The sequence below is a fragment of the Protopterus annectens genome, chromosome 14.part0, assembly GCF_019279795.1.
Source record: "Protopterus annectens isolate FY-2018-M chromosome 14.part0, PAN1.0, whole genome shotgun sequence".
Classification (NCBI taxonomy): Eukaryota; Metazoa; Chordata; order Ceratodontiformes; family Protopteridae; genus Protopterus; species Protopterus annectens.
Window position 1 is genome coordinate 1,003,243,712 of NC_056748.1, and position 13,901 is coordinate 1,003,257,612.

The window sequence follows — 13,901 nt, forward strand, 5'->3', positions numbered from 1 at the left end:
TTATCACTTTCATCTTTCTTACTTTCTCACATTTTATTTCTATACATAATCTAATTATCACTTTCATTTTTCATACCTTCTCACATTTTAATTCATAGAAATCATAAGACATACAAGGCCACGTGTGCCTTGCCAATATTCACCTTAAAACTCTACCATCCTTTTCATGGGAGGCAAGGTCTTTAAGTCCCAGAGTACATTTTAGGCATCCATCTATTTGTCCAAGGTATGTTTGAAAGCTGACATGGAGTGTCATTACCTGACATGTGGGGGTGGGGGAATCTATTTCAAAGCAAGAGGAGGCACTGCATAATGAATGATGTCCTTCCATATCATTGTTGCAGTATTCATAATCTAAGGGATCTCCTGACAAGGATAGTCCAAACATCTGGCCAGTACACCAAAGCCTTTTAGTACTTATAGGTGTCATATGTCACACGCACGCTCACCACGCAAGGCATAAGGCATAAAGGTAATGTACAGATGCACACACTCAGAACTTCTTTGCTGCCAGTCTGAACACCATCATTGAACGTTGGTATGAACACCCTTCTGCTGTGTTAGTTACCAAGCTATGTTTCAGAAAAGTGCCCCACTGGGGTTTCTTCTTATCTTTCTTTTTTTTCTTTAGTACTGTTGGGTTCATGTCATCAAGAAAGGGAAAATGTCAATGTGGGAGGTAGCTTGCCCATAAAGACTGTCACGACTAGTGTCTTCTGTTTGGGTGCTTCCCATAACCATACACAGTGTTCTATCTGCCAGGCTTTTGTTCCTAAGACCTTACATAGTTGCCTCTTCTCTATATCTATTTACCTCAAAAACCAGCATCTTAAGCTGTTGGCTCAAGGTGCTATGGCAGAATCTTCCTATCCGAAGGGTCAGCTGTCTGCCAAGAAAAAGGCCAAAAAAATTATATCTAATATGGCTGCTGTCCAGCCTCCTCCAGATGTCTCTCTTAAGGTTAGTAAAAGCCCAGAGAATCATCTGGTGGTTGCTTTAGATTCCTCTGCTATCATACGTTGGAGTCTGGCATGGATCTGACTTCTCCCACACCTTCAGTGGCTTTACAAGTATCTGCTCATGATGCTGACAGGGAACCTAGCCTGATTATATATGAAGGTCTGAGGGGGATTCTGCAGCTCTTACGGAGGAGATTTCTACTATGTTTATTGAATGTTGCCATGGGACTGACCCTCTGAGGGGGTTTTGTGTGGACATCCCAAAGAAAAAGGACAGAAAACCAAGCATAGTTCCCCTGTAGAAAATGATCACCAACATGAATGGCAGGAATTTACTTGTGGTTATTCCATGCTTTAATGACTTTAAAGCCTCCGCAAGGGGTTCCTGTGCTTGCCCCTCCATCATCTTCCACTCCTCATAAAAGACCCAGGGAACTAGACTCTTCAGATGAGGATCTGGATTCTGGAGAAGAGTCTTTGGCTTACTCTTCTCAAATTCCTTCACCCTTGGACTATGGTTCAGAGGAAGAGGATGCTATAAGTCCAGATTTACCCTTTGGAGGAACTCTTGAGGATACTTTTGCCTGCATGATGACGTTTTTTTTAAGTGGGATTGTTCTCAAGTGTCTGACTTTCAGAAAATATGTTATGGGCTCCTTCAGATGGAGTCTCCTAAGCCATCAGCTCTCCCCCTGTTCTGGCTGGTAGCTTCTGTGGCCCCAGATTCTGACCTGTCTGTAGTGTCTGTCTCTTCTGACAAGCCATCCAAGCTGTTACCCTCTACCAAGTTGCTCCCTTCAGATAAGCATAGTAGGGCCATGGAGAGGCTGACCAAAAAAGTTTATACTGATGACACATTATCCTTTTGGGCCATCAACTATCAGACTCATATAACCAGGTATGTTTTGGCCATCCATTCTCTAGTTTCCAAAGTGGTTTCTAACCTTCCTGGCTCTGAGTGGAAAGCTTCCAACCTTTCCCTGTTTGGCTCTATCTCTCAAGTTGCTCATCATTCTATCCAATGCAACTATGATGCAACTGATGCCTCTTCCAGAGCCGCTGCCTTTGGTTCTGTTATGAGACATTACACTTGGCTTCATCTTCAGGCCTTGCCTGATGACATTAAGGCCAAACTGTCAGATGCCCTTTTTGGTGCTCCTGCTGTTGAACTTTTTAAGTCTGTCCAGGATAAGGATAAAGCATATTGTTGTTTCTGCTGTTTCTAAGTTTCAGAGGCATTATCCCTCCAAATATGCTATTCTTCATAGACAGTCTTGCCCTCTGCCTAATGTAAAAAATGTTTCTAGACGTGTGCCTCTTGCTAAGTCTACTCAAACCCCTACCTCCCAGAAATCTGCTTTTCAGGGTAAGCCAGGGTTCATTTGACAATTTGTTTCCCTTTTCCCTTGGCCAGGTTCCCTTATCCCTCTATCTTTCCTGTCCCTTCCGAATTGGTTAAAGATCACAACAGACTTTTAGGTTCTGTCCATTATATGTCAAGGATATTTCGTGGTTTGAAAATCCTTTCCTCCCTTTTTGGGCATCCCTCAACCTCCTCAGGACTACCTTCTTCTTTTCCCAGAGTGCTCCATTCTCTTTTGCTCCAGGACATCATTCAAGTTGTGCCTCCTGCCCAGGTAAGGAGGGGTTTTTATTCCAGCTTGCTTTTAGCTCCCAGAAAGGAGATCTCAAGGAGGCCTACCTTCATACCCCCTGCCATTACATTTTCAGGAAACGTTTATGTTTCTTTGTTTCTACCTTGCATTTTCAGTTCTCTGCTTTGCCCTTTGGCCTCTCTACTGCCCCAAGGGTTTTCATCAAATGCTTTGCTCCTGCCATTGACTTTTGCAGGATGAGAGGAGTTCAGATCTTTCCCTACCTAGACGATCTGCTCATTCAAGGTTCTTCCCTTTGTTGATCTCCTTCAGGATCTCGTTTACTATTTTCCTGTTGCAGAGTCTGGGGTTTACCATAAACTTCAACAAATCAGCTCTGGCACATTCTCAGGATCATATTTTCCTTGGTTGCAGACTTCAGACCATCCCCATGTGGGCATTTCTACCTGCCCCTAAGGCCTTGTCTCTCACTTCATTTTTCCAGTCTCTTTTTCCTCTGGCTTCGGTTATGTTCAGAGAATTTCTCAGATTCCTCAGATTAATGTTTTCCACCATTCCCAATCTCCCTCTAGTCAGTCTCAACACGAGAAAGCTTCAGTGGTACCTCAAGTCTGTGTGGCTACAACATTGCCACCCCCCCCTAGACTTCCCAGTCCCCTTCCTTCTCTGTTTCAAGCTCGAACTTCAGTGGTAGATTCATAGACTTTCTCTCAACCCAGGGCTTCCTTTCCAGTCTCCAGTCCTGATTCCAGAGCTCTTTATGGATGCCTCAGACAAGACATGGGGGGCTCATTCGGCTTTCTCAATGTTCAAGGTCTGTAACCTCTTCATCAGAGGATGGACCACGTCATTATAAAAGAGATGAGGGTTCTGCTTCTAGATCTTCAGGCTTATCATTCCCGCTTTCATCCTGGGCCCTTCAATATTTTCACAGACAATACCACAGTGATATGATATGATATGATATGATATGTCAACAAGCAAGGGGGTACAAGATCCTACCTTCTTTGTAGACTAGCTCTTCAAGTCTGGGATCTAGCTGACCAGTATCAAGTGCCTCCTCAGGCAGTTTACATTCTCTTGGAGCACAATCTAGTGGCAGACTCTTTAGGCGGGTCCAGCACAAAAGGTCACGAATGGATGCTTCACAGAGATGTGTTCCTGGACATTGTTCATAGGTGTGATATTCCTCAGGTAGATCTTTTTGCCTACACTCTGTACATTCAACTTCCTCCATCCTGTTCCAGTGTCCCACATCCTCTGGCTTGGAAAGTGGATGCCCTGTCTTTTCCTAGGAAGGGGATGTTTCTATACACAGTTCTTCCCCTTTCTCTGTTACCACAAGTCTTACAGAAGATCAGGCAGGACTCTCCCAAGATCTTGGTTTTGGACCAGACAGCATTGGTTCCCCCTCTTTTTCACTTGGCTAGGGGAAATCACCACAAGTTACCTCACCAGGTGGATATTCTCACATAAGACATGGGGTCTCTTATCCATCCTTACTAGTCCACTATTCAACTGACACTGTGGGTGATAGGGCTTTGATCCCTTTCAGGCACTTCTTTTCCAAGGATGTGTTTTTAGCTCTGCAGAAGGCCAGGAAACAACTACCAGAAAATCATATATGCCCAAATGGAAAAGATTTTCTGTCTGGTGTCTCTGTCACCATCAGGATCGACTTTCCGTACAGGTCCTTCTGATTCTCTCTTATTTGTGTGATCTGCTCCATGCTGGATTAGCATATTCTTCAGTTAAAGCTCACCTGTCAGCAATTTCTGCTTGTCTGCCCTTGACTCCTCCTCTTGCCTCTAAATTTGAGGTCAAGCAATTTCTTAAAGGTGTTCTTCATATCAGACCTCCTAGAAAGCCTATGAGACCTCAGTTTTGTACCTGAAAACTTGACTCAGGCTCCTTTTGAGCCTGCTTCTTCAGCTTCCTTACAACATTGTACTTGGATGACTGTTCTTCTTTTGGCTCTTACTTGAGCCAAGAGACAGTGTCTCTTAATACTAATCCTTCTTTTATGACAAGGTGATCAGTGAGTTAATCTATTCATTTGCCTTCCTTTTTTCCTTCTCTGCAGTCTGCCAGTGAAAAGGTTTTAACACCTTGTATTTGCATAGGCAGCTCAGAAAATACTTGGATAAAACTAAAGTTATTCAAAAATCTAAGCAGCTTTTTGTTTCCTTTCATCCCAGGTCTTTGGGTTTGGGTCTTTCTAAGCAAACCATCTCTTCCTGGATTTCTAAGGCCATTTCTTTCTGTTATTCTTTTCATGGTAAATGTCTCTCCTCATCAGTAAAGCTCATTCTGCCAGGGCTGTGGCCTCCTCTGATGCTTTTCTCAAGGGGCTGGATATCATTTACATCCTTTTTGCTGCTACTTGGTCCTCTGTTCATACTTAAACTAAGCATTGCAGGTTGGATGTTATTAACAGGGCCAGCGCTGGCTTTGCCAGGGTTATCTTGCATGGCTTTTTAGAGGACTGTTTCTTGCCGTCCTTCTTCCAGGCTTCCTCTTGGGCTTTTGTACTTTCCTTTAGGTAAGGAATACTGCAACAGTGATATGAAAGGACACAGTACAGTTGTGTAAAATCTTACAATAGCAGTAAATGTTCTTCTCGTCACTGTGGCAGTATTCACTCCCTCCCTCCTGCTCCCTCTATTCTAGCCTGTTCTTAATTGCCCTCTTGGTCAAAGGACTCTTCCATGTTTTCTTCTTCTGGATGCGTGTTTTCCTTGTCCCCAGGAACATTCTGTTCCTCCTGGGGCTTTTCCAGTTCTGAGTGTTTTAATTCGTACATCACCTTTATGCTCTACGCCTTGCATGGGGGAGTGAACGTGTGACGTATGATGCCTATAATTGCTAAAAGGCTTCAGTATACTGGCTGAATGCTGTACTATCCTTGGCAGGAGATCCCTTGGGTTATGAATAATGCAACAGTGAAGAGAAGGACCTCTACTGTTATGGTAAGATTTTACACAACTCTACTTTTCTCTTAATTTTCTTTTATTATCTGATGTAAAAAAAGATCTCTTGTCCTAATACTTACTTACTGAAATTTGTCAGTTATGATCAGTACTTAATTTGGATGCAGGTGACAGTCCTTGGGCTTTTAAGAAGTTATATTTTGCATGGAAATAAAATAATGATAGTCTGTAAATTGACCGGTGGAATCAAGAATATGTAACATCATGCAGTTACTAGGTATCAAGAATATGTAACATCATGCAGTTACTAGGTATCAAGAATATGTAACATCGTGCAGTTACTAGGTATCAAGAATATGTAACATCGTGCAGTTACTAGGTATCAAGAATATGTAACATCGTGCAGTTACTAGGTATCAAGAATATGTAACATCGTGCAGTTACTAGGTATCAAGAATATGTAATATCGTGCAGTTACTAGGTATCAAGAATATGTAACATCGTGCAGTTACTAGGTATCAAGAATATGTAACATCGTGCAGTTACTAGATATCAAGAATATGTAACATCGTGCAGTTACTAGGTATCAAGAATATGTAACATCGTGCAGTTACTAGGTATCAAGAATATGTAACATCATGCAGTTACTAGGTATCAAGAATATGTAACATCATGCAGTTACTAGGTATCAAGAATATGTAACATCATGCAGTTACTAGGTATCAAGAATATGTAACATCATGCAGTTACTAGGTATCAAGAATATGTAACATCATGCAGTTACTAGGTATCAAGAATATGTAACATCATGCAGTTACTAGGTATCAAGAATATGTAACATCATGCAGTTACTAGGTATCAAGAATATGTAACATCATGCAGTTACTAGGTATCAAGAATATGTAACATCATGCAGTTACTAGGTATCAAGGATATGTAACATCATGCAGTTACTAGGTATCAAGGATATGTAACATCATGCAGTTACTAGGTATCAAGGATATGTAACATCATGCAGTTACTAGGTATCAAGGATATGTAACATCATGCAGTTACTAGGTATCAAGGATATGTAACATCATGCAGTTACTAGGTATCAAGGATATGTAACATCATGCAGTTACTAGGTATCAAGGATATGTAACATCATGCAGTTACTAGGTATCAAGAATATGTAACATCATGCAGTTACTAGGTATCAAGAATATGTAACATCATGCAGTTACTAGGTATCAAGAATATGTAACATCATGCAGTTACTAGGTATCAAGAATATGTAACATCATGCAGTTACTAGGTATCAAGAATATGTAACATCATGCAGTTACTAGGTATCAAGAATATATAACATCATGCAGTTACTAGGTTAAAAATAAAGTGCCTTCTCATTTGTTCTGGTAGACAACATCAGGCAGATAAACAGAATGTCTGTTTATGATGATTTTCAAAAAAAAAAAAAAAAAGAAAAAAACTATTTCACCAAACCAGCTCCAATGCAGACCATTAATCCAGATAAGACACCTTGGGTCAGTATTTCACACCATAGAGCAAAAAGCTCTTCCTTCTCCTCATCACTCCTGTAAGAAATGTGGTTCCCACTTCTCTTCCTTACTCAAGGTATATCTGTCCTGACAACTTTGTACCCTTCTGTCCTTCTAGGTTCTCTAGATTCCTTCAGAGGGCATTCAATGAGTCTCTTAGATTTGCGACATCTACATTAGTGATTTGGACCAGTGGTTTTATAGGCAACTGCCACTTCACCTGAATATCTCCCTAGGTTAGAGCTTAAAATGCCAGCTACTTAACATACCCCTAAGTTCTAACATCTGTGCATGTTTTGCAGACATTTTACATCATACTTGTCTAGTAGTCCTGCACCTACCTGTTGGTATTACCTGCCAGGCACCTCAATGTTGTACCATCAAATTTTCTTTCAAATAACTCATATAACTGTGGTTAACATAAACCTTATCAGTATCCAGGTGTTTAAATGTTGGGTGATAGCTCTGTATTTGCAGATACAAAACATTAGACGCTTGATAAAACATACACCCACTGAGTTAACATTAACATTAATGTTAACATTTAGGTGTTTTTTGAGCTTTCCTTCTGTTGTATGCTTGAATTAAACAGTATTTACAACAACTTTAATCAAAACGCTATCACTTGTTAACAGATCCAAATTCTAACAATATACACTACCTTTTTTCTAGTAATATTACATTTGGAAATAAAGTGATTGTCATAATCTCTCTGTTTCATGGTAATGCTACACTCAATAGGTGTTGTGACCCCGGTAATGTATATAGTAATCTACCCTTGTTCTGCTTCTTTTTATCAATGTTAGCATTTAATGTATTTTTGCCATAACACTTCTACAGAAAATTACATGCAGAAGCCACATTAGTAAAACACTTGTGAATTGTATAATGCTTTATTTCTACTGTTTGTTCTGTTTTATCAAACTGAGGCATAGAGATGCCTACTACGTGGCAAATAAGGATAACGATTTGATTGTGAACTAGGCACCATAGGATTTATTAGTAATATGACCACTTGAGAAGCTTGTAAAGAAAATGCAAGATTCCAATATGGTAAAGGTGGTAACTCAGTCCACTGAATGTCTGACCCCCAGCAGACAATAAGTATTCTAGCTGGCTGGATAAAGGACTGAGAATGTGACAACCCTCACAAGAGAATAAGGCTGAGTGCAGACAATGTAAAATGATTACACTGAAAACAGTGTTAGCAAACTCTGACTTTCCCCTTTGCAAAGTAGAATTAGCATTGATATAAGGTAGGATGTATGAGAGTTTCTTCTATATTGGTGTGCAGGGGGTCTTTCTTCCTTGCAAGTTCACCTTGTTTCTAGTTTGCTAGATAGGAACTTACTAAATATTTTATGAACTCCAGCTGTGGGATAGTTGACTCAAAGAAGCTTGCACTGATCAATGGTCTCAGCATTGTGAGAGTTCCATCATCTAGACTGTTGTGGGGGTAGCAGATGATAGGCCAAGCTGAAAGATCCTGATGGCTGCCTGGATGAAGGCCTCTTCCCCAGTGTAGTAGTTACTGAGGGAACCTGATGTTGACAAGCAATGAACAAATAAAAAGACATACAAAAAACAGAGCATAGAGGTACATTTTGAAATAAATAAGGTGGTTGTGTAGACTACTGTACACTGGCTGCAATGGCTCCAGTGGTCACCGGTGCTGAATATGCAAAGTACTCATTTTGAATAAATTCATTGAAAGTGAATAGACCTTTTCAATTGTTAATATTAAGAAATGTGGGCTTTGCCTTCTGCACACAAATGCAATATTCCACTTTTATTTTTTATTGTTTTATTCATGTGAGTTATTGCACTCCTGATGTATGTGGCCATTGAACGGAACTAAGTGCATATTATAACAGATCTATGCAGGTCAGTAAATTGTTCACTTAAAATTTTGAGATTCCTTTGCAGTGTAGATAGGGTTATACTTCACATCATTTGCAATACACCATTGTATAGTCTAAACTTACTGTAGTATGGGTATGTCAGGAAATGATTTAGTTGTGCAATACAGCCCCACTTAAAAACAATTATAAATACTAATGTGGAAGTCTCAGACTAGAATCCTAAAGAAGACGTAGAGTATAATAACAGAGAACAAGGCGCAAAAAAATTATATTGGAATTATAACAATATGAACACTTCTGTCTGAACAAGCAGTAAACCTGCTGTTAGCAGTAAACACAGAAAAACAATTAAAATTACTTTTTATCAAAAGTGTAAAAAGCAACTTTTATAGCTTTTCACATACAACACATTCATCCATACAATTTTGTTGAGTTAAGTCTGACTTTTGCAATACCCCCCCCCCGATACCTATCTGATGTCATCCACAGAGTTTATTAGGCATTTAAAGAATGGAGACAGATTGCCAGACCTTTCTTCCATATTATAATCACACACATACACAAAAAACACACACAACACTGCACACACAGCTATATACAATTTTGAGTGAGTCTTCAATCTGCCTACTGCATGTATTTGTGACATGGGCAGAAACCAGAGTACACAGAGTCCATCCATCCAGGCTCATCCCCTTTTCCCATTTTGCACATGGGGTCAGGGTGTCACTTCAGGAGTGAGAATCATCTTGAGCCATGGTAAAGACATGTAAACAGAGGGAGGACATGTAAACAGAGGGAGGGCAGGTAGGTAAACTCCACAATGAAGGCACTCTAGGAACCCCAGATGAAATCTGACTCAGTGATATTTTTTTTTTTTGAGGTGACAATGCTACTTATCACAGTACTGTCCCTTATAAAATGTAGCACTATATTTATGTGCATAACAATATGTTTTACAAGTCTGCTGTCTAGTAAAGTTGCAACAGCATAACAAAATAACTTCTTCATATATTTCTTTCAGGGGAGTACAATTGTTGGACATCTTTCTACCCATTTATGCTGGAACCAGCACAATGACACCTCCAGATATCAAGAAATGTGAATGGGCGTCAAGCCAGGAATCTAATTTGGCATTTAAGTTTTATTGTAAAATATTTGTCCAAAATTCTTGACCTTTTTAAAGGTATAGTTTATTAATAAAAATAATCTTGTTTGCTGTTTAAAGGAAATAGAAATGAAAACAATTTATTTTATACAATGTGTATGGGATTTATATGTTTCTCTGCTAAAATGAAGACGCCTAAAATTTTAAAAGCACTAGTTGTGTGATTTTAATGATTATTTCATGACTTAAAATATGATATATTTATGTGTTAGTTCTCCTGGGAATGTAAAATGAAAAGACTGTTGCATTAATTGATATTTGAAGATAATGCTTATCAACATTTTAAAAACTAGAGTTATGTGACTTGATTTAATCTGGTCTGATGAATAATGAATGTTTGAAATTAGTACAAATCAGTGAATAGAAGGTGATGTCCAAACATAATTGAAGTAAGATTTAACAATAATTTATATCCAGTATTGCTATAATGACACACGCAAGCAAAAGATTCAGATAGAGTATTTGCCACATTTATAACACCAATGTTATTCAAGACAATTCCACGTGACAGTGTCCAAAGGATGCCTATAACATGAACATGTTCTTTTTCTTGTTGTCAAAATCAGGAGTGCAGTACATGTTTATTATGTGATGATTGGTAAACTACAAAAAAACAAAAAAAAGAGCCATAGAATAATAGTGGACTATGAGCAAACAAAAAAAAAAAAAAAAGGTTTTCTGTTGCATATACTAAAAAAAGACAAAACTTGCAAGAGGTTTATGCACTTTATATGGACATTGCACAAAAATAACCTCATGCAAACATTCTGCATCAAGGTATCGGCTTACTCTGCAGGCTTACATTAAAATTGGCACATTTGTATGTGGCAATTAGCATACTGTGAGGAGGATATAAAGGATTATGACTGGTTTGCTGATGCTAATCATGTTATTATTTGGATGAGACATGGATCCTAAGGAATTCACCTTGAAAGTGAAGCTTGAAAGGTGAATGTTGGCATCCATGTCGAGAACACATAATCTTAGGTTAGCACTGCTGACCTCTCATAGTTATTTATAGTACATGGAGCCTTATCGACTGCATGAACTACAAATTACAGTTAAAACAGGGTAAAAAAGCATTAAGAATTTTAACGGCTTTCAAAACCATAAAACAGTTAATGAGCCCTTTCAGAAAAGTAGTGTAACACCATGCCTTATGTTTTCTTACCTTCCATGCCTCTCAACTGGGTACATTTTCCGAAAATGCCCAGGTTCTGTCTCATGTTGGCTGTGTTCCTCATAAAGTCTGTGGCTTTTGGACAAATTACTGTGTACTGAAAACACTAAATAATGGCATACATTTAGGTTTCAGACTTCTTATCCTCCAGCAAATCAGGCAACACATATCCTGCTACTATTCAACTAACTTTCTAGGCTTAGAATATGAAGTCAGTGAAATGTTATCAACTGGCAGCAGATAGAAACAAATCTTTTATTCTGCTGTTGTCATTTGCACTGGCAGATTTTACTGCCTAGCCCAAGACCCAACCTTAACAACTTTAGCAGGTGGTGCTTAACATTTGTTAAAGATGGTCTTATGCTACTCTAGTGCTTAAACTGATTTATCTCATCAGAGTATAATCAGTGTGATCCATACACAACATTATCATTGTAAAATCTAGTTGTAACAGTACATTTTATTGTAGAGGTATTGCTTTTTTTAGAAATTTATTTTTTGAGCTTTAGCAAGATACATAAATTGATAACTGAAACCAGTTAACATATAACAGGCTATAGATCATAAAAATACAATGTTGTGAATAGCAACCATAACATATAATTTTTTTTCTGGCCAAGAAGATTTAACTAGGTATAGAATTAAACAGTTCTTAACATGCTATATGTAATCTCAGACATCAGTTAAACAGTTTAACATTGAAACGTCTGGACAAACTATGTACAAAGAAATTAACAAGTTGGGGAGGGTCACCTGGATAGAGTTAAAATATAAATATATAAATTATGTTTATATGAAGTGTATATATGCTGTTTATAAACTAATGAAAAATAAATACAAAGACAGAGTAAGAGGTACTATTCTGGGAGAAAAATGTTTAGCTGCACTTCATATAATAGATTACTGACACATCGTCATTACTGAGGCTAGTAGACCTGAAAAGTTTACTTTAGGAAGTATTTTCTTTTATAGCATACACCCCTTCTCTCTAACTGTAGACACAGTGGAGTTACACTACTATATCTAAATCATCTGCATATGCTAGGTATTTAAGCAGTACATCTGAATGCAACAGAAATACCTAAATTTGTTACTCTTTCTACTAAGTCAAGATTCTAAATTATTATGAACAGCAGCTTACTACCTGTTCATGTGAGCAGCAAAAAAAATGGGAGGAGTTTTTACCACCGAGTGATGGTATAACACCATAAGACATGTGCGCTACATGTGCAGTATGGCTAGTTGCTGACACCTTCTAATTAAATAATGATTGGCAGTCAATTTTGTCTGCTATTTCAAAACAAGATGTGCTCAACACAAGCTTGATTACATTAGAATTAATTGAACTGAAAGTTTAACCTACTATAATTAACTCCTTCAAACCCATAAAGTCAGGAAGAGTTATATCTGTTAATCTTTTATTTGGCAATATATATACATCTATATATATATATATATATATATATATATATATATATATATATATATGTGTGTGTGTGTGTGTGTGTGTGTGTGTGTGTGTGTGTGTGTGTGTGTGTGCGTGGTTGTGTGCATGTATGAGCTAAATTCAACCCATCAACTGCACAAAAGCTAGTACAGCTTATTGAAAATCAACTGATTAAACTTACTGGCTTTTCTACTGTGCGAGATTGCAATATAGTGGGGATTGGGCAATTTGCCCTTTCTCCACTGTATTGCAATTGAGGAGCTGGCATACAGGATTAGAAAGGATGTAGGGGAATGGGGGGGGGGGCTTTCCCCTGCAAAAAAAATATTTTGTTTGAATTTTTGTGATTCAAAAAGCTGCATGTTCAAATCTTTCTGATTCAAACAACTTTGTGTGGGTGACGGGTTTGACATTTTTATACTTTGTTCACCTGTCATACACTCACTCAAACACACACTACATATATATGTATGTGCGTGTGTGTGTGTGTGTGTGTGTGTGTGTGTATACATATATATATATATATATATATATATATATATATATATATATATATATATATATATATATATGGGTCCACTACGTAATTTCAAAATATCACAATCTCGAGATTCATAAACTCGAGACTGTGAAATCTCGAAACTAATTAGTGAACAAAAAAAAGAAAACATGTAAAACCATGTTTTTGCAGAGGTCAAGCCCCCCCTGCACCCCCACACCCCCTGCAGCATAAGTATACTAGCTTCGAGATCCCGCTACAGTGAAGAGAATGGTAATATTCCCGTTATGCGCTTTATACCGATGTGTATTACCATTCTCTTCACTGTAGTGAAGGAGTAAGTATATTTAAGTTGGAACAGGTGTTGAGGGTACAGGGGGCTTTCCTCCCTGCAAAAGCACGGTTTTACATGTTATCTTTTTTTTTTAGTTCACTTCTTAGTTTCGCAGCCTCGAGATTGTGAACTCGATTTTATGAATCTCAAGACGGTGGCATTTCGAAATTAAGAAGTGGACCCATATATATATATATATATATATATATAATGTATATATAGTATATATATATATATATATATATATATATATATATATATATATATATATATATATATATATATATATGCACATACACGTGCAGATAATGTGTGTTTGTGTGTGCGTTTAGGTTGTCTGGAAAACAATATGAATGTTTATGTTTTCA

General features: G+C 38.1%; 1 protein-coding gene across 1 annotated transcript in view; it reads left to right on the forward strand.

Moving 5' to 3' along the window:
* JAKMIP3 (Janus kinase and microtubule interacting protein 3) overlaps window positions 1-12,713 on the forward strand; it is a 1,929,353-nt gene extending 1,916,640 nt beyond the window's left edge. The window contains exon 26 of the mRNA XM_044056811.1: window positions 9,930-12,713. The gene's annotated coding sequence lies outside the window, so the exon portion shown is untranslated. The remainder of the gene's footprint in view (window positions 1-9,929) is intronic.
* The last annotated feature ends 1,188 nt before the right edge of the window (window positions 12,714-13,901 follow it).